The 20,902-nt window shown below is 55.8% G+C and overlaps 1 protein-coding gene across 1 annotated transcript in view; it reads right to left on the bottom strand.

Annotated features, from left to right (window-relative positions):
- Positions 1-20,902, bottom strand: part of RGS3 (regulator of G protein signaling 3) — a 133,188-nt gene that overhangs the window by 18,798 nt on the left and 93,488 nt on the right.

The following is a 20,902-nucleotide window of genomic DNA, read 5'->3' as shown; positions in this document are numbered from 1 at the left end:
CCTTGCTGGAAACTTCTGCTCCATCAAAAACGTGGTTGGTCAATTAAGGGAGAAGGGGGAGAAGGTACCATTACCTGCTCTATTATCTGCCAGGGGCCACAGCAGGTGAAACCCCTCTTATGGAATTGCCCCGATGGCCTTCTAAGGGAAGTGCCACAGGCCCTCTGTGAGCAAGTCCCCTCTGTGAATAAATGAGGAGCCAGACGGCCTCTGCCTTCACGCACCAGAATCAAACAAAACCCCAAGCCAGAGCAATCACTAAGTGAGAGAATCCTGGACCCAGACACCCAAGTAAGAACTTGATCTGAATGTTTAGATCTTTTTGAAACGAATAAACTGGAATAAAACTAGAACCTCAAGGAGTTCCTGATATGGCGCAGTGGAAACGAATCCCACTAGTATCCACGAGGACTCAGGTTCAATCTCTGGCCTCACTCAGTGGGTTGGGGATCCAGTATTGCCATGAGCTGTGGTGTAGGTAGTAGATGCGGCTCGGATCCCTCATTGCTGTGGCTGTGGTGTAGGCTGGCAGCTGCAGCTCAGATTGGACCCCTAGCCTGGAATCTTCCATATGCCATGGGTGCAGCCCTCAGAAAACAAACAAAAAAACCTGGAACCTCAAAATACTGTCCACACTTGGACTAGACAGATGTCCCCAAAACATCTGGGGACATCTGCCACCCAGTGATTTTTAAACTGTGCTTGGAGGAACCTCAGAGAAGTTCCATATATAAAAAGGAAGCATTTCCTGCCTCTCACACCACCCTCAGAACCCTTGGAGGTTTTGCTGGGTTCCTGCAGATTCATTGCACAGGGAAAAAGCATACCCTCGGGGGAGTCTGAGAAGAAGCTCTCACAGGAAAACCAGGGCTCCAAGAAAGTCAGGGGTGTCCCAGGCCGGGGCTAGGCTAGGCCACTCATCGTAGTCAAGGACTTGAAATGCTGGACCTGGAACTACGCAGAGCCCAGATGCCACGAAGAGGCCATAACACCCAGAACAATGAAGAGAAAGATGCCACACGTTCCTGGGAACTGCACAGATCCAAGGGGACAAACGCACACGGGCAGAGAACTTCAGGGGTGAGTCCTTCAGAGCATAGGTTAAGAGCTCTTATGGTAAAAACCGCTCATGTCCATGTGACAGATGAGGAAGCTGAGCCCACCGCTATCCACTACTGCACAGCTGCCAGAAACTGAAAGGCTACGCCTGCAGCTGGGAACTTATGTAAGCCCTTGGCCAGCCGGGCCTCACATCTGGGAATAAACAGCCCAGCCAAAGCTCAAGGCAGCTGCAGGGTGCCACACACATATGCTGGGGTCACCGTGGCATCTGGGAGCACCAGAGCGGATGTGAAAGGAGTGTGGGCAAAAGCCACCACCTGGAAGCAGTCAAGTGAAAGCCCTCCCTACCTCACCGCCACCCCCAGAGCAGCAGGGAGAGGTGTTGAGCCGGGAGGGGACGCCTCTGGAGAATGCCTTAGGAGGACTTGGCCAGGGTCTGGTTCCCAGGACAGCCAATGACAGGGGCCCACTTGCCCCGAGGACTTCCTGCCCTGAAATCCTGCCTGCAGCTGGATGATGACTCCACCCGGGAACCCCTCAGACTTTACTGCCTCCGACCCTAGAACGTCAGCAAGCCCAAATCCCCACTGCACAGGTGCGGAGGCTGAGGGCCAGCGAGGAGCAGGGGCCAAGCTAGAATTACATGGCAGCGCCAGACAGAGTCAGTCATGGAACCCTCTGGGCCTCAGGGTCTCCACCTACGACGTGGGATGACCAATGTGACCCAGTGACACACCAGGAGAGTGACTATAAAAAGTAAAAGCTCTGAAACGGGATAACGATGGTGGCAGTAGTCATGGTGATTACAGCTATGGTCCCAAACTCAAACAGTGGCCCATCTTCCCACACACCCCTAGAAACAAACTGTCAGCCCCTGAATGGAAGTTGGCGATTGGGATACCCGGAGCCCCAGTCCAGGAATCTCACCTGGGAACCTTAGTTTGTTCCCAAGGGATCAGAGAGACCCTCCACTGAACTGACAGGAAGACAGAGGGCCCAGCCTGGATGTGACCTAGGGACTTGCCCAAAGGTACATGTACCCGCAGGGCTGGGCTGGGGTTAGAGCCAGGCCTCTGGCTCCTTCATCCAAGCTCACTTCAGATCTCAGGCCCAGAGCAGCCCAGTCCCCTGGCCAGAAACCCCCATCTGGAAAGACAGATGAAAGAAACAGAAATGGTGCCCCCATGCCCCGGGGCCTGGCCCTGGGCCCTCAGAGGGAAGCAGCAGCATTTCCCCTTTCCTGGGGGCATGGGGGCGGAGGTACCAGCAGTGACTGTGGCCAGAGCCCGCCCACCCCTCGGGGAAAGTGCAGCAACAGACCCAAAACCAGAAATGCAAGTCAGCCTGCCTCTGCCAATCCTGCCCTAAACCAAGGCCAAACCAAACAAAGCTAGGAGGGGAAGTGCCTCTGTCCCCAGAGGGCCCCCGCCCCAGGGTACCTGAGAAACCACCCAGGACCCAGAGCTCACTGAGCGCCCAGCATTTCCTGCTCAGACACCCTGCTCCGACTTGGTTCTCATTCCAGCAGTGTCCGCTCCAAGCTGGGTGAGAAGATGGACAAGCCTCTGGCTATTCCGAGAGTCTGCTTCCTTATGTGGAACAGAGCCGGGCTATCACACCAGACTCAGAGGACTAAGCTCGTGCTCTTCACGGCCAGCCCCAGAGAGGCATTTGATAAACTGGTAGCAATTATTAGTCTCCCCTTGTCTTAGAGATAGGGAATCTGAGGTCCCAGAGCCTAAGGGAATTACCGAAGATCCAGTTTTAGAACTCATGTGTCCTGGCCAAGGGTCTCTCCCCACCACTCGGGTCCTTGGGGTCTAGACGGAGGGGGAGCAGGCTATGAGCCCTGCCACCAGAGGCCCTGCACCTGGGCCCGACCCACATGAGACCAGAGCTCACTGGTTCCCTCCCCAGCCCCTGGATGGGCTTGTGTGTGCCTCTGAGTAGGTCTGGCCAGGCCTGTGTTCCTAGGAAAGCAGGGGTGCCAGTACCTCAAGGGAAGGGAGCCTCTGAAACAGGAAATCTCAGAAACCTGGGACACAGGGTGGCGAGTGAGAGAATTAGGACAGGAGATAAAGAGGAGAGCCAGGTTACAGAAGGGACGCCAATGCCGGGCCGTGGGACCGTCCTGTGAGCGACAGAATGACCCATGCAGAGCCCTAGGTATGACTGCTCTGGGCAGGCCGTAGGGCAGGCGGAGGGCTGGGACTGGCTTCATACATGCCCTCATTCATTCTCCAGGCACTGAGTTAGACCCTGGGATAGGGGTGGGGACAGCAGAGACCAAGTCAGACACAATCCCTGCCCTCAGCTGAGCAGAAAAACAGAGGCTGAACAACTGGCCTTAGTGAACGTGGTGAGTGGTCTGATGGAGGAAGTGCAGGCAGCCTCGGACACCCAAAAAGGCAGTTGTTACAACAGGTGAGGGTGAGAAGCACCCAGCCAAGGCACCCCAGGGACCAGCCTGCTCACCCAGGGCCCTGGGTCCAGAGCGCTCGCCGCGGCTCTTCCCCTTCCACGGGGAGCGTGTCTCTCCCATCCGCCACTTCCTTGGCGTGGCTGGACCAGGGTTAATTCTGTGCGTGTTTCGCCTGCTAGAAGCACACAGGAAATGAACCAGGCCCTCTAAATGGAGCTGTTGTTTAGGATCTAATCAAATCCGCTTCCCAATCCAATGCAGGGCTCGGAACAGGCTGGGAAAGGGTGCCAGGTATGACACGCAGAGGCCTGCTCACCCCAGCTATGTCCCCTAGGCTCTAGACCCCTGCCTGCTATGGAGGTTGGGGGTGGCAGCAGGCGCTGGAAGTGACTTGCCCAACGTCACACAGCTGCTAAATGTGGAGCCAGGTCAACTGACCCCAGCATCAACCTGCAGCTTTCACTGAGATGACTCATCACATCCCCCACAGATGCCCGCTCCGCATCTGCCCTCAAAACCCACTTCCTGCACTGGGCTGGGCTGGGCTGGGCTGGGCTGGTGGAGGTAAGGGGTGAACTGGGGTTTGCCTCCATCTCAAAGTGGCCCTTACACAGGATTTTACAGAAAGAGCCCTGGACGTAAAGCCGGAAGACTCGGGGCTGGAATCCTCCCTCGATCACTTGCTAGGTGTGTGATCCCAGACTACCGCTTCTGGGGACCAAGTCTGAGAAAGGGCAGGAAAGTGCTCTGTAACATGGAAAGTTGTTGGAGAAAGAGAGAGGCTACTAGAATCCCACCTTCTCTCTTCTGGAATAGGGTTGCTCAGCTCTGTATGCGTCTGGGGCCCTGGCTTGATGCTGGCTTCCAGGAACCCCAGCTCAGCCTCAGGCCATCTCTACAGGCCTGGCTTCTTGACACCCAGAAGCTGGAGCCACCGCCCTGCCTCCACCACTGGCTCAGGGGCCTCTAGGCTGTTCTCCTCCCCCGCCACCCCCACTGCGACAGGTTCAGCAAAGTCCAGGAGGATGCAGGCCACACCTCCTGGGGTGACAGCTCTGGGATACTGGTCCCCACTTCACACTCGCTGGCTGGGTGACCTCGGGGGTAATACGTCTCTGGGCCTCCGTTGCCTTTGCTGTAACAGAGGATGCACTGGGAGGAGCCGACATCCACCCAGAGCCGGCGCACAAGCACTCCATAAACAGCAGCCACGACCACCACAGCACAGCCTGGCTTTGAATTCCCCTCCCTGGCTTTCCTCTGATGGAGCCAATGGCCCTCTTCTCCGCTCCATCACCGGCCTCTCGGCCTGTGGTCTGTTCCTGGGAACCTGCTCCAGCCCTGCCCCCTTTCAGCCCCACACACTCCCCACCATGCACCGTCCACTCCCCAGGCGACCATCACCACATGCGCCATCTGGCCCGGACAACACCCAGTCCACTCATCCTTTCTCAGAATGTTCCAGGCTCTGTGGATACACCGGGGAATAAGAAAGACATAATCCTTGTCCTGGTGGAGCTTACAGGCTAGAGAATCAGACATGAATCAAGTCACCACCCAAAGAGACAGTTTGGAAAAAAACTGTGATCCACGAGAGGAAAACTGCCAGGCCCTGTGAGAGAACAGAGGCGCGAGGGCGAAAGGCCCCCACTGTGGAAGGACACGGAGTCTGAAGTCTGCTCGGTGGGCACGGACGGGCTCACCAGGGAGCAGACAGCCTGAGGCTAGAGCCAAGACCCCGAGACGGAGACCTCCTGCGCATGTCCCACTGCAGCTCCCAGCTCCACGCGCCCCACACTGAACGCGTGACCTTCCCCCAAGCCCATTCCTCCTCTCAGAGTCTCTGGGTCAAGGATGCCACCACCAGGTCCCCAAACAGGAGACCTGGGAATCAGTCTTTCTTCGTTGCCCTCCCACCCCCCCAACCCCTGGCCAATCATAAAACCCTCCTGATTATCTCTCGTAAAATCTTAAGAATTTTTCCACTGGGGGAGGTTATGGGCGAGCAGGGACAGGAAGTATTGGGAACTCTATGTACTTTCCTCTCAAATGCCTAAAATGACTCTAAAAAATAAAGTTGATTAAAAAGGAAAAAAAAAATCTACTCTCTCCATCTCCACTCACTACCACCTGCCTGAGGACCACGTCGTCTCCCACGGAGACGGATGCTGATCTCGCAGCTGAGGTCCGCACCCCTCTGGCTATTCCCTGCGCCATGCCAGGGGAGTCTGCTACATGCTAATCTGACCGTGTTGTTCCTCTGCCTAAAACCTTGACCTGGCTCCCCAGTGCCCTCCAGATAAAGTCCAGGTTCTGTAGCCCTGGGAGATTCCGGCTTTGTCTTTCCCTCTAGCCTCACCTCTCCCCAGTCCGCATCTTAAGGGTTGATGATGAATGAATGAATGAATGAGTGGTCAATCCAAAGAACTTCACGGACCATCCAGGCTCTTATTATCTAAGTGTGACTCATGAACCTGCAGAAGCACCTGTACCTGGAAGCTCATAGGAAACACAGACTCTTGGGCCTCAATCCACACGTACTGGATCACATTTTACCAAGATCCCAGGTGATTAATTCGCATGCCAAAGTTGTAAAGTACTGATCCAGACTATGGGTTCTCAACAGAGAGATATACTTCAGAATCACCCATGGCACATTTAAAAATATATCTATATCTGGGTCCAATTCCAGACCTCCTGGATAAGAGTCCCCGTGAGTAGGGCCCAGGCATCTTGCCGTTTTTCTTGACTCCCTAGAAAATTCTGGGGCGCAGCTTCAGTTAACAGATAAGGTACCTGAAGCCCAGAGAAGGAAGGTAATATACCCAAGGTCACACAACAGAATCAGGACTAGAATCCAGACCAGAACCTAGAGTGGGGACCAGTTTCAACACAGGGTGCTCCCTCTGTAACTGAGCCCACGCAGAAGAGGCACGACCTTGAGGAAAGAGGAGGAATTTGACTACTAACTGAAGATTCTGTCCCTAAAGATCCCACGATCTAGCTGATAGATCTATCTGGGGCTTAGGAAGGCAACACACCACAACAAGGAGCACACCCATTGTACTGAAAGCAATGCTGAGGCACGGAGGAGAAGCAGCGCACCCCTTCAGAACCTCTCAGAACACCGACATGCAGGGAAGAGGAACGCCTGAGGAGTAAGAAGAGGGGGAGCCCTCTTAGAGGCCTTCCCTGCTCTTGGCTTTCACCTGGCTGGGAGGACATGTCCCCAGGAACCTGCTGAGATGCCCACTTCCCGCCTAGAAGCCCAGCAGGGGAAGCAGCTCCCGAGGTCTGAGGTTCTGGCACTGAGCCCCCCATTACCACCTGGCCAAGCCCCTTCCCCTCTCAGGTCCTCTATGTGCGTGGTGGGGGGGCCTGGACTTGCAGTCTCTGCTCCCCAGCCCCAGCTCCACAGCCCCCTTCCACACCTCCAGCTTTCTTTTCATCAGGAAGTCATGCAAGCTGAGAGCAGAAGTTTCCCCAGCCTCTTCCTGCCCCTGTGCTGACTGATGCCTTCGTCACAGGGTGAGCACAGCCCATGGGCTTCTCCTGCTGCACCCCAGGGCTCTCTGCTTAGGAACCAGTTCACCTGTGGGCTCCACCACTGCTCTCTTCCCACCTGGCACCTCCTTCTCCCCCGATCCATGTGAGCACGTGCACTGTCTCATTTCCCTGTTATCTTGACCTCAAGACCACTTCCTGTCCATCCCCTGGAGCCCAGTTAAATGCTCCCCATGCTGCCCTGGCCAGGGCTCTGCTCTCCTGCCACTGCTGGACCTGCCCAGCTCTCATGGCCCTGGCAGGTCCTGCTTTGGCTCATCAGATTGTGTCCCTGGCTTACTCACCGCACCCCCACCCCCACCCCCAGAGTTACTCAGCAAATACCTAAGGAGCCCTTGTGCCAGGGCCTATGCGGGCACTCGAGCCAAACTGTGGTAAGACACGTGCCTGAAGGCACTGGGTCTGGGGATCAGAGAACCAGGCAAGGGGCGAACAGCAACCTCCCACCCACCCTGCACCACCCCAGGGGGCTATGGAAGCACAGAGGCAGCAGGAGAGGCTGGGATGGCTCTTGGAGGAGATGTGGAAAGGGATGGGAGAGGGTATCCAGGCCAAAGCAGAGCACGGAACATTTGAGGAAGTGCAGGCGGTTCGATGGCGCAGAAGCAGAGCTGTGTCAAGGAATTCGGACTTTACCCTGAAAGCAGTGTTTACCTGGTGCCGTAAAGATAGGGAAGGTGGGGCTAGAGATGATAGAAACAGAAACCAAGGAAAAAGATGCGTGGAGAGGGCCCGCAAGAAACCACTAACTGAGCATCTACTAGACAGCAGGCCCTGTGACAGCTACTCTACAGACACGCTCTCAAGTCCAGCAACATGATAAAGTCACTATCACTGGCCCCATTTTGCAAATAAGGAAACTGGGGCTCCAAGAAGGTGAGTAACTTACACAAGATCAAAAACCCAGTAAGCAGAGGAGTCAGAATGGAAACCATGGCCTGCCTGGCTCTAAAGCCCTGCTCTCTCTCTGCTGTCCCGCCTCCTCTCCTGCTCCCTTCACTGCCTTTCCTCCCTCCTGCCCCGTCCCTGTCCTGGAAAGACGATACCTAGCTCCCACCTGGCCAGGCCCCGTGCTAAGCAGTGGTGAGCAACTCCAAATGCAGAGTCCCTGCTCTTACTCCAAATTAGCAGAGACTGGGACAGGGTGGGGGTGGGGGTCTGACTTGCCTGGTGGGGGAGGTTCTGGTACGGAATTATGGACACCTGAGGACCCTCCCAGGCACCCCCTTCATGAGTGGGGGAGTCAGAAGCATGTAGCTTCTCCGTGATTCCTACACCAGGCTGATCAACGAAAAAGCTTGGCCAGGCTAGAAGGACCCCAGGGAAGGGCACAAATAGCACTGGGGTCAGGAGACAGACTTGGAATCAGGCAGGCCTACGTTGAATGTCACTTCCTCACCATGTGGCTGAGTCAATGCCACTCCCTGGCAGGGATGCTAAAGGGCAGGAGGCAGGATGCAGGACCTGGGGCACAAGAGTGCTCAGCCCGTGGCCATGGCCATGACCTTCCTCTGGACTCCTTGACTCTCCCGCGTGACCGGGCACCGCAGACCAACCCTCAAATCTCAGGCTTCACTCAAGTAACATCTTGGAGAATGGGAGCACTTTCAGAGCCAAGGGGGGGTGGATTGAAGCCAATTTCTGGTGAAGAACTGGGGTCTGGAGACAGACAAAACCAGGTTCGAATCCGGGCCCTGCCACCTCCTTGCTCAGAGCCCTTTTGCGGGCTGCTTAACCTCTTCAAGGCTCAATGTTCTTATCTGTAAAATGGTAACAGAGGTAGCAGGTGTTCAATCCCACAGCACTCTTGGGCGACCATCCAGATAGAGAGTCCTGGCTCACAGCAGGTGCTCAATAAACACTTGTAGTTCCTGTAATCACACTTCCTTCTCCCATCGTGGTCATCACCATCAGTCCCCTCCCCTGCATTCCACTCCAGGAGAAGGTCCTTGATACATTCTGACCACAAGGGAGGCACTATTATCTGTGCACTTCAGGGGAGGAAACCAAGGCTCATCCCAAAGGCCTGGAAGCTTGGGGTGCGGGGAGCAGAGAGTGAGCTCAGCTTCCCCTAGGCTGGTCAGGCTGGTTCACTGCGTGGCCCCAGGCCAAGGGACTCCCCTCACTCGGCTGCATTCTCCCGAACGAGGTCTGTCCAGCTCTGAATCTCAGCCAGCCTGGGAAGGTCTGTTCGTTCTCAGGGCCCCAAGGTGTGGCCAGGATCCTTGTGGGTGCACCAAGGGTGGGGGAAGCAGAAAGCACTTCCTTTCCAGAGACACACCCGCCAGCTTGTCTGTCTGCTCCAGTTCCTAAAATAGTCCTCCTTTAGGGCCTGTAGGGCTGGGGGCACAGGGGAGGGGGGGTTGAGTGGGGAGCGGGGAAGCCGTTCCACTCGAGGACACGAGAACGTATCTCCGGCCATTGGACTCAGCTACAAACCCGCAGCCAAAGTTCACCCTCCAAAGGCCCAGGCACGCTGCTACCTCCACCACTGCTTCCCCGAAGCAGACTCGCTCTGTCTCAGCTGAGGGGTGATGTCAAGGCCGGGTCTGTCTGGGATGACAGTCTGTTCCACACTCATCCTCCGTCAGGGACCACCGCTCATCTCCCTCACATGAACCCGAGTGTATTCCTCTCCTGCTTCAAAGCCCTCCCTCCCTCTGGGATGGTCCCAGCTGCTTGCCCTGTGGGTTCTGCCCCTGCAGATGGACCTCTCCACCACACCATCGCCCCTCGCTTCCAGCCTGGCTGAAGTATTCGTCGCTCCCCAAACAAACGCTACTCTTCGGCACCTCGCAACCTAGGCTCGCAGCCCTTCCTCCCTGGAACATAACATGCTCCCCTCCTTTGTCCACCCAGAGAAATTCCTCCTCATCTTTCAAAACTCAGCTCAGCCACACATGCGTTGCTCCTCAATTTCTGACAAAGGCGATAATGACAGTGAGAAAGAATGATCTTTTTAACAAGTGTTTTTTTAACAAATCGGATGTTCATCCAGAGAGAATGAGTCTGGACCGCTACTTTCACCCGACATAAGAATCTATTTCAAGTGGATTTTAGAGTCAAGCATGAAACATAAAACGATAAAGCATCCAGAAGACAACACAGGAGAATATACCTACAAGCTGGTAACAGGCAAAGAAATGGGATTCAACAAGCATTCTCCACAGAAACAAAGACCAGACAAGTTGGACTGCATTAAAATGAAGAATTTCTTTTTTTTTCCTTTTTCCTTTTTTTTTTTTTTTTTTGTCTTTTCTAGGTCCTCACCCATGGCCTATGGAAGTTCCCAGGCTAGGGGTCTAATCGGAGCAGTAGCCGCCGGCCTACGCCAGGGCCACAGCAACGTGGGATCGGAGCCGTGTCTGCAACCTACACCACAGCCCATGGCAACGCCAGAGCCTTAACCACTGAGCGAGGCCAGGGATCGAACCTGCAACTCCATGGTTCCTAGTCAGATTCGTTAACCACTGAGCCACAACGAGAACTCCAAGAACGTCTTTAGAAGATACCCTGAAAAGAGTGAAAAGGCAAGCCACAGAGTGGGAGATATGTGTGATGTGCATATCCAACAACTGACGTATATACAGAATATGTTTTAAAGCTCCACAAATCACTAAGAAAAAGACAGACAGTCCAAGAGAAAACTGGGGAAAAGACTTGAACAGGTACTTCACAAAGAGATTCTCCAAATGGCCAATCAGCATATGAAAAGGTGCAAAACCTCATTAGTCAGCAAGGAAATGCAAATGAAAACCACAATTAGATATCACAAGAGCTCATACCAATTATGCTGGCGAGGACATGGGGCAACAGGTGCTCTCCTACATTGCTTGAAGAGGGTGTCACACTTTAGAAAATATGCAATGGAATCTACTAAAGCTAATTATATACGACTTTATGACACAGCAATTGCAAACCTTAGGTATTTACCCGACAGAAAAGTATATTTGAGGGCATCAGAAGACATGTGTGAGAATATTCACAGCCGTACTATTCATGATCACCTCAACTGGCAACAATCCAAATGTCCATCAGTGACAGATTGGATAGACAGAAGGGATAAACTGTGGCACGTACATTCACGTGACGAACTAGCACACAGCAATGGGGGTGAACAAAATAAAACTGCAAATTTCAATGTTATTATTGATGGATCTCACCATCAAAATGCTGATCCAAGGAAGTCATAAAAGAATACATATTCAATGATTCCACGTATGCAAAATTCAAACAGGCAACGCTAACCAGTGAGACACGTCAGGTCGAGGGTTACCTCTGAGGTGGTAGTGACTGAGGGGGTGGGTGGCCAGGGGGCAGGGGAGCTTCCCAGGTACTAGAGTGTTCTATTTCTTGACCTGGAGTTTGGCTATTCATTGGCTACTTACTTCTAACCTTGCTATAAGTGTGAAAATTCATTGGCTACTTACTTCTACCCTTGCTATAAGTATTTTCTATTTCAATTTAAAGGTTTATTTAAAAAGCAAACAAAAGTCCTCCTTCCAGGGTCTGATAACACATTCCAACTGATTTCTCCTCGCCTCCTGTCCCTCCCACACCGCACCCCGAAAAGCTGCTGCACCACCTCACATCTGGCTATGTGTCAGACCCTGTGCCGAGCTCCTCGCTTCACCTACATCAATTCATTCAATTACAGCCACCAGTAAGGGCAGGTGACAGGGCAGCCCCACTGCCCCCACGACCACTCAGTGTCAGTATGCACGCCGTCCTCTGGACACATATCACCTCAGTACCCCCAGGAGGCTGGACCCTTGCCTGAGGAAATCCAACATGGAGAGGTCCTGTCCGGTGTCCTGCCCAATGGCACCCAACTGCAAGTGGGAGAGCCTGCCCTTAAGTCCAGAGCCCAGACACCTGCACCCATTACACGGCCTCCTCTGAGCTAAGAAGCATGCAGCCCGTGGATACACACAGGCAATTTCTCTGGCCAGGCAGGCATCATGCCTACACCGCAGAGGAGACAAGTGCCTTCGACAGATAAATGTCTATGCATCCAGATTCAGCCTCACCTCCTGCAGGTAGTTTCACTGAGGCTCCCAGACTGGGTTGGAAGCTTTTCCTGCCTGCAGTCTCCCCATCAAAGCTGTCTTGTTAGCATCCATCACATGTCCACCCCGGCACTAGATTAAAGATGGGACCTTTTATATCTGTATCTCCAGCACCTGGCCGGTGCATGGTGCACAGTAGGTATTTGACAATGTGGAGGGAGGGAAGGGGGCGGGGAGGAGGGAGGCAGAGAAAGCAATTACAGAGCTGTTCTTCAAATCAACTGGGAACTTCATTAATGGAGGTCTGGGTACCGAAGGCTTCGGTGCTCTGGGTGATATCAGTTACAACCCCTGACTTGAGGAGCGGGACAGCCATGCCATCTTCCCTTCCATGGTCCTCCCCATGGCTGCCTCCAGCCTTTCAAGGTTGTAGTCAGCCATTTAGCTCCTCGAGGCTCTGCCCTGCTCTCTCTCTGCCTTTCCTTGTGTCCCCTACCCTCTGCCACTGTTTCCAGTGTCTGAATTCTGCTATTTGCCCGGGGCAAATAGGTAACCAAGGACACCAGAGTCCTGGCTACGTGAGGGAGAGTGTGCCCAGTTCCAGGTAACTTACTGCACCCCACCCCTTTATAAGTTGGGAGCCGCTGACAGTTTTCCTGCAGAAGCCTGAGCCCCAGGGCCAGGTGCACGCAAGCCGGCCCAGGGCAGGGGGAGAGCCCAGAAGCCCTGGGCCATCTGCAGTCGAGGGCATGCCTGGCAGCTCTCCACACATCTGGAGCAATGACCCAGGCCTATTGCCAAAGGAACAGGGCCTCCTGGGACCCTTTCCCTTTTCCTCTGCACCCGGAAGCGCCAATCTCTCCAGTGGCTGATGGCCCCATCAGCCCTCTCCCCAGTCCTGACCCCACCCAGCTGGTCGTGCAGCCAAAGGTGGTGGCTCCCTGGGGCTGGCCCGCTGTGAGTGGCTCCAGCCTCTCCAGGCTTAGCGGGCTGAGCCATAAGCAGCCTTGTTTACCCCTGGGAGAAATGATGGTTTTCCCTGAGCAATGACATCTTGGAAACGGCCTGGCTCCACAAACAACAACAACGAACCTCCCAGCCGCAGCCTCAGCCTGGGCTCCAGCTTCCATGAGAAGGTTTCTGACCAGAAGTGCCTAAGGAACAGGTTGGGGGCCATTCCCTGAGAAGCGGGACCCTGGCCTCGACCAGTGACTCTCAGAACCCAGCGAGAGCATCTGCAGACAACGGAGGCGTCTCTGGATGGCTAGAAGGGGCCTGGCAACCCCGGGTTCAGTCCCTGGTTGCTCCAAAGAGGAAACCGAGCCAGAGCAAAAAGCAGACTTGCCAGAGATCATCCAGTGAGCAGGGACCTGAGTGTGCCTCAGTCCCCAGGCTGCTGGAAGGCCAGGGGGGCTTTTGCTACTGCACACGCTGCTTTTTCAGAGGACAGCTGGATTCTAGCCAGTAAGTGTGAGGGTCCTGGAAAGGAACATGTCACTAAGGGAGTCCAAAAAAGGGGAGCATCAAGATGAAAGCCAGGTGCCCTGAGTCACCCAGCTATTGTGATGGAGAGTCCTGGGCAGAGGACCTGGAGACCTGGCTGGACCTTGTCGCCGCTGTGCTGCTGAGTGGCATGTAATCTCAGGCCAGTCCTTCTTCTCCTGCTTGAGTTCCCTATGTGTCCAGAAGGCAAACACACAGCCATTCTATGGCCTTGGGAGACTTGACGGGAAGAAGTTCTAAGGGCCCCCAGGAACCTAGCAGGGCCGGGGCGTTCCCACCTCAGCTGTGCCTGCTCTGGGGCAGCCAGGCAGAGAACCACACGTCCCCAGCCCCCCAACCTACCTCCCCTGTTGGCCGCATCCCAACAGGGCCCAATCTGAACCCCAAGCTGCTGCAGTCTGAGCAAAGGACCAGGAACACGGTGTTCGAACCATCTGGGGCTGCCCCTCCCACCCTCTGTGACCCAGGCCATGTGGATGGCATACTACCCATCCCAGCACAACCCCTAAGTGGGCTTTTCCGGTGGCCTCGGCTAGGCTGAAACCAAGGTTCTCCCCGCCTCATCTCCTAACAAATCCCATTCCCAACCCCTTGGCCCTAGGGAAGCAACCCTGACATGCAGAAATGAGGGCCCCTCCAAAGGGACTCCTGGCCAGGCCTCACACTGGTAATGCCCACTGTCTGCCAGGCAGAGCTTGGCAATGAGCAGGAAGAGCTGACGTGCTTGGCAGAGCTTGTCCTCAAGGAAACCCATCCTAGCCCTCTCCTACCATGTCCTGGCCCCAGGCTAGGCCCTTGGGACCAGGGATGATGAAGGCCCAGGGCCCACATTAACAGGACATGAAGCAAGCACAGTGGGGACCACCCCCAGTGGACAGCCAGATTCCACCTGGAGTATCTGCTCTGGTCGTGGAAGCCTGGGTAGGGCTGAGACCTGGACGGGAGAGAAGAGGTGGGCTTCTGGGCAGTGGAAACAGCACGGGCAAAGGCAAGAAAGCAAGGGGGTGGGGTGGCTTCACGGATACCAAACACTGAGAGTCAGAAACCCCATCGTCAACCATCTCTGGTTCGCAGCCCTGGAGACTTTCCAACAGGGGGTCACTCACCTCAGCGGCCTCCATCTTCACCATCCCCTGGCCGCAGCAGATGCAGGCTGGGCCCGGAGTGGCCCCTGCTGTGGAACTTGGCTCCCTGAAGGGCCCGCCCTGGGCTTAGCCGTGCCACGTGCTCGGGCTGGGGAAGAGGGGAGGTGCCCCTTGGCTGGGCGCAGAGGACTCCAGGGGCCCTTGTGGAAACTTTGACTGTGGCCGCAGTGCCCTGGCTGGGATCCCGTGGGCATTGGCGGGGAAGGCACTGCAGCTCCTTCCTTCCAGGAGATGTACCCACTCCTGCTGCCTCAAGAGGGGAGCCAGAGAGTCCCCAGCTGGAAGGCTTGAGGGCAGCAAGAGGGGTGGCAAGTTTGTGGTGAGGGGCTGGTGGCCCTGTACTTAGCTGGGCATCTCAAGCCAGGAGCTCCAGATTCAGAGCTGAATTTCATAGTGGAGGTTGGAGTAATGGCACCCACATCTCTTGTCCTCACTGACCCAGGAGGCAGACATCCTCCATCCTGGTCCTGGCCAGAGACCTGCTCTGTGCACTTGGACACGGCCCCTCCCCTCTGGACTCGGGCTCTCCCTCAGCCCTGAGGTCCCAAAGCACACGGGTTCTTCCCGGAAACCTCAGGACAAAAGTAGAGATGCGGGGCCTCCAAGTTGATAGAAGAATGGGCCTCCGTGCACTCACAGTGCCTCGCTCTGCAGGGTGAGCGTGTCCCTAACAATTACCCCATTCCTTACTGTTCTCAGCTGGAGCCAAGGAAGCAGGTGCAGGACTTTTCCCAAAGGGCTCGGGAGGCAGAGCATCTCTGCCTGTCCCTCCAGTGGGCATGTCAGCAGAAGCTTCAGCGATCACATGCAAGCCCCTCACGGCCGAGACCAGCCCCCAAGACCACCTCCTTCCCCAACATGGAACTAGGCAAGAACGGCAAACCCGGTGCCTTGTGTGCGGTCAGCATCCTGGCATGATCGCTGGCTGAGCACTCCCTCCCCGTGCCGTGTCCTGACTTCTGGTCACCAAACACTCCTTTCTCTCGGAAAGAAAAGCCGCTGACCAGCCTGGAAGTGGGAGCAGCACACAGTGGAAACATGCCCCTAGCCCTGCGGGGCCCCCAGCCCCTGAGACAGACAGACGGATACACACACACACACACACACACACACACACACACACACACACACAGAGGACTATCTCAGAGGAGAACACACATGGTTTGGTTATAAAATGCCTACCAATGGCTGCCCTAAGGAAGAAACAATAGAAACAGGGGCATGGGGTGGCCTGGACAAGAGCCCCCCCACCCACCGTACACACACCCTGGCACCGAGGCACCTACCCAGCACACTCCGGCAGGGACCCAGGGACTCCTGGCGGCGGCTCCTGCCAGCCCGCCCGCCCGGTCCCCACCCGGCTCCTCCCGCAGGCGGGCAGGCGGGCGGGCGGCCGCAGCTGTGGCAGCTCCTGGCGGCCGTGTCAAGCGGCTGCCTTCCCCAGACAGAGCTCCTTTGTGTCAGCAGAGCTATTTATGGACTTACCCAAGTTCCCCAGGGGAGCGATACCTGCTGGGAAAAGCAGAACCAAATGACCAGGTTCCACCTCCCACATCTAGGTAGCGTTTTCAAAACCCTTGCATCACTCGTCCCTCCTCCTCTTTCTTCCTCCCCCTCCTCCTCTTTGCCCTCCTCCTCTTCCTCCTCCTCCTCCTCCAGCGCCCTTTCCAAACACACACCCCGTCCAGCCGGCTGCCGCCACTCTGGAGAGAGGCTGGATTTCCTTCTTCCACCAAATAGAAAACTCTGTGATTTCCCAAGACACTTTCATCTGAGGAAGAGTCCAGGATGTCTTGAGGAAGAGTCCTCGGCCACCCCGTCCTTCAGCCTGCAAGGGGCCCGGCCAGCTCCTGGGTTACAGGCTCACATGGCCGAGCCCTGGCTCCCCTGTCGCCTGTGCCCAAGGACCCTGGCTCCCCTCCAGCCCCCACCAAGTGCTGCTCTGGACGGAGAGGCGTCCATCGCTCACAGCGGCATTCCCTGGCACTGGGATCCCAAGCGGGTTACACCCCACCCTCATCCCGAGGGCTCCCCCAGCTGGGGCAGCGCAACCACTGGCCACAGCTCCCCCCACCCCCCACCCCCTTGCAGGAGGCAGCCAATCACCAAGGCTTCCCGGGCACACCCTCACCCCCACACTGCTCTCATCCCAGTGGGTGGCTGCAATTTAACCCCGGGTCCTGTGTCCTGCAGACACGCACTGACTCCAAGAATGCCACCGCCCCCGGTGCGGGGTGGGGGAGCGGCTGCTTCAGTCACCTCCTCGCAGCGCCATCCAGCGCAGCCCGACACACGTGTTTTTATTTAGTGCTTTTGTGTGCCAAATCTGGGGAATCAGAGAGGGACAGAGAGTACGATGGCTCAGAGGAGCAGTTAGGCTCACAAGTGAAGGAGGCATCCCTAACAGAGGGACCTGGGGGTGGGGTGGGGGGAGCGGTAGGCAGAGGAAGTGCACTAGCCTAGGAGGCCAGGGTCCCCAGTTCAGGTTCGAGCTCCAGCCCTGGTTGGCTGGGTATCCCAAGCAAGTCCCTGCCCATCTCCGAGCCTGGGTTTCATTATCTGTAAAATGGGCCTGACCACCCTCGACCTGCCCACCTGTGGGATTAACACAGGATTCAGTGACCTTGAGGCTAGGCACTGTTCTGAGAACTTGGCCTTCATTAACTCATTTAATCCTCATTGGCACTTTATGAGGCAGGGGCTAGTATGACCCTCTTTATAGGTCCAACTCCAAGGTGCCCACGTGGAACAGTGCCCGCCACTGTCTTGCCAGCACAAAGCTGTTTAACGCTGAGGCAATGGCTGCTGCAGTTGGTTGCCTGATACCAACAGACACACCCTGGGCTGTGCCTGGAGCCCAGGGTGGGGGTGTCCATCCCACAGTCGGTGCCAACCTGAAACGGCTGCTCACTGGAGCAGCAGGCACCCTGGATGTCGACCCATGAAAAACGGGGCAGGAGAAGCACCTGTCCGCCTTTCCTACCTCACCCCACCTCAGCGACCCTGGGTTGTCCCTCGGCCTCTTATTGTCCCTGTAGCAGCCTCACTGTCTCTGAATGTCGGCCTCTGACTGTCGCCCTGATCCTGTCTCTGTTTCTGCCCCTCACACGTACAAGCGTAGTCACACATGCTGACATAAGAAAACATCCTTTATTAGAATCAGCTCAGAGCAGCCCTCATCTGAGCTGGGAACTCACACCCCAGTCAACGCACTGTCTTGTCCCTGGGGGCAGAGCCAAGGCCGTCTTTGCAGGGCCCAAGAACCTTCCAGATTGGAAGGCTATCACTTTTTTTTTTTGGGGGGGTTTTTAGGGCCATACCCACGGCATATGGAGGTTCCCAGGCTAGGTCGAATTGTAGCTGTAGCCCCCAGCCTATGCCATAGCCACAGCAATGCCAGATTCAAGCCTGAAACAGCTCCCGGCAAGGCTGGATCCTTAACCCACTGAGCGAGGCCAGGGATTAAACTGTGTCCTCATGGATGCTAGTTAGATTCGTTTCCAATGAGCCACAAGAGGAACTCCAGAAGGCTGTGATCCTGCAGGTTCCTGGGAAGCAGGGCCCACTCTTGTCCTGGGAAACTAAGGAGGTGAGTCTCAGGAGATGGCCAGTTCCAATGGCGGCGCTGGCCAATTCCCAGGATGGAATTTCGGGTGCTTAGGATAGGATTTCTTAGGGTGGAGAGCCTGAATATGGGGTTCCTTGAGATGAGAGGAGTCCTTGAGTTCAGACAGGTCCTCACTTCTCAATCAAGAGAAAGTTCTAGAGCACCAACTACATGCTAGACTCTGCATTGGGCCCTGAGAATGGGGTGAACAGGCAGACCAGGGCCCTGCACTCACCAAGCCAACAGCTCAGTGAGGGAGACAGATATCAGGCACCCGGTGAGACTAGTGAGCCCATGATTAGCACTGTGCCACGACGGGCAGAGCAGCCCTGCCAACCCAGGGCACTGGGTCCGAGCAGATCCAGAATGCATTGTCAATGCTCTGGACCATAAGGATAACGAGAGAAGGGTCCAGCAGTTAGTACCCCGAGGCCCAGGACCTGGCCAGGCCAGGTTAGAAGAGCATCTCGGGCCTGGGAAGACCGGGAAGCCACTGCCCCCTGCCTTGCCACAGCTCCAGACACAAAGTGACAAAGCATGTGGACCCTCCCATGTACAGCCTGGAGCAGGATGGGAAAGTCACCATCAATCAGGCTATCTAAACTGGAAGGGCCCCTAGAGATCTTTCACTCCCATTCCCTATCTACAGCCAGTGAAACTAACGCCCAGAGAGGGTAAGTGACTTTTCCAAGGAAACAGAGCAACCGAGACCAGGGATTGCTGACTCCCAACTCAGTGCCTTTGTCACATTCCAGTGCTTCTCAGAGTGATGTAAACGACAGTGCTATTTGGTACAGGAGGAATGGAAACCCAGGGAACAACCAGATCCAGGTGGCCTACAGGCCACAGGATCAGCCCCTGGGTGCTCAGGGCCTGGGTCCCACTTGTTGATCCACACAGTTTATTTAGTACATACATATGTGACATATAGCATGTGTCAACACTGTTCAAAGCACTTCACAGTTAGCAACTCAGGAAATCTTCATAAACCTATGAGATGTGACATCTAACGCCCCCATTTTACGGATAGGAAAACAGAGGCAGAGAGATTATGAAACCTGCTCAAGGTCACCAATTAAGTGCCGAGCTACAGATCAAACCCAGCCCACTGTGCCCCAGAGCACTGCACAGGGCAGCCCATGGAACAGAGCCCTCCTGCTACGTACTGAGAGCTGGCTGGCTCTCCAGCCCAACTATGCAGGCAAAAGCCTCACTGTTCAGACAAGCTGGCAGCAGCTCTCAGGGCTAAGACCAGGGAGGGTTAGCAGGGAGCCAGTATGCATGCACCTCCCACTTTAAGAGGGGCAGCACCCCCAGGAAGAGCCCCGGGCTACAGAGAGGCCCCTCAGGAGATGCAGCCACAGTAGGGTGCAGCCCTGACGCCCTGGTCAGGCCGCTGCCCTGCAGCCACACCACAGCAAGGCTCCCCTGCCTTCCCTCACTGCCTCCACTGCGTTAAGCCCAGTACACCCAGACTTGTGCTGGCAAGACCCCGCCATGAGCCCCGCACAGATGGAAACCCACCCACCTTCCTTCCTCAGGCAAATCCCACCTGGGGGAGGCTGAGCCTTGGTGATGCCCTCCTCCAAAAAGGCGGGCCCTTGCCAAAGGCTACTGAATGAGCTTCCCTGTCCTGGCTTCTGATCCAAAGTCCACTGGGATTTTATTCTGCAGTGGGGAGGAGGGGGATGCCACTAGGGCAGAAACTGGGCACGAAGCCAGAGAGAGGCGTGGTTCTAGGAATGCCAGAGCACATGACACACTAAGACCTCTCCAGCCCCCGCCAGCAGCTGCTCAGGCTTTCACTGTCTTGGACAATGAAATGGCCAGGCCTGTGCTTGGGGTAATGAAACCCTGGGCCGGGGATGCACTGGCCTCCCCTTCTACAGAGCCCTGCCCCTGCCCCGACCTGTTACAGGGGAGGGTGGTGGCCCTGGGCCCCCCTGTGGAACTGTGGCAGTATCTGTATGTGCCCCTCCAGCCCACGCTGTGAATCTGCTAACCCGTTTAGGAAGTTCTCTGGGCCTTGACGCATTGGGTCTCATACCCTTGGCTTGGGAATCTACAGACTCCATGCAGAAAAGGCCATCCCCATGGATGAGTGGGCCAAGAAACACGTATTGGGAGTTCCCGTCATGGCGCAGTGGTTAACGAATTCGACTAGGAACCATGAGGTTGCGGGTTCGGTCCCTGCCCTTGCTCAGTGGGTTAACGATCCGGCGTTGCCGTGAGCTGTGGTGTAGGTTGCAGATGCGGCTCGGATCCCGCGTTGCTGTGGCTCTGGCGTAGGCCGGTGGCTACAGCTCCGATTGGACCCCTAGCCTGGGAACCTCCATATGCCGCTTGAGCGGCCCAAGAAATAGCAACAACAACAACAACAACAACAACAAAAGAAACACGTATTGGTTATTTCGAAAACTCCTGAATCCCTATTACGGGCTGGAGCCCATGCTCAGAACTGTGGACACATCCAGGCAAGCATCCTGCACCTAGGATCTGACTGGAGGGTGGGCACAGCTGACCCGGGCGCCAAGGCTTCAAGAAGGAACTGACCTGCTGTGTTCCGGCCTCTATGACCCTAACACCAGGG

This window comes from Sus scrofa, chromosome 1, assembly GCF_000003025.6.
Source record: "Sus scrofa isolate TJ Tabasco breed Duroc chromosome 1, Sscrofa11.1, whole genome shotgun sequence".
Taxonomy (NCBI): Eukaryota; Metazoa; Chordata; class Mammalia; order Artiodactyla; family Suidae; genus Sus; species Sus scrofa.
Note: the sequence above shows the minus strand (reverse complement) of the source record. Positions and strands in the feature narration are given on the sequence as shown.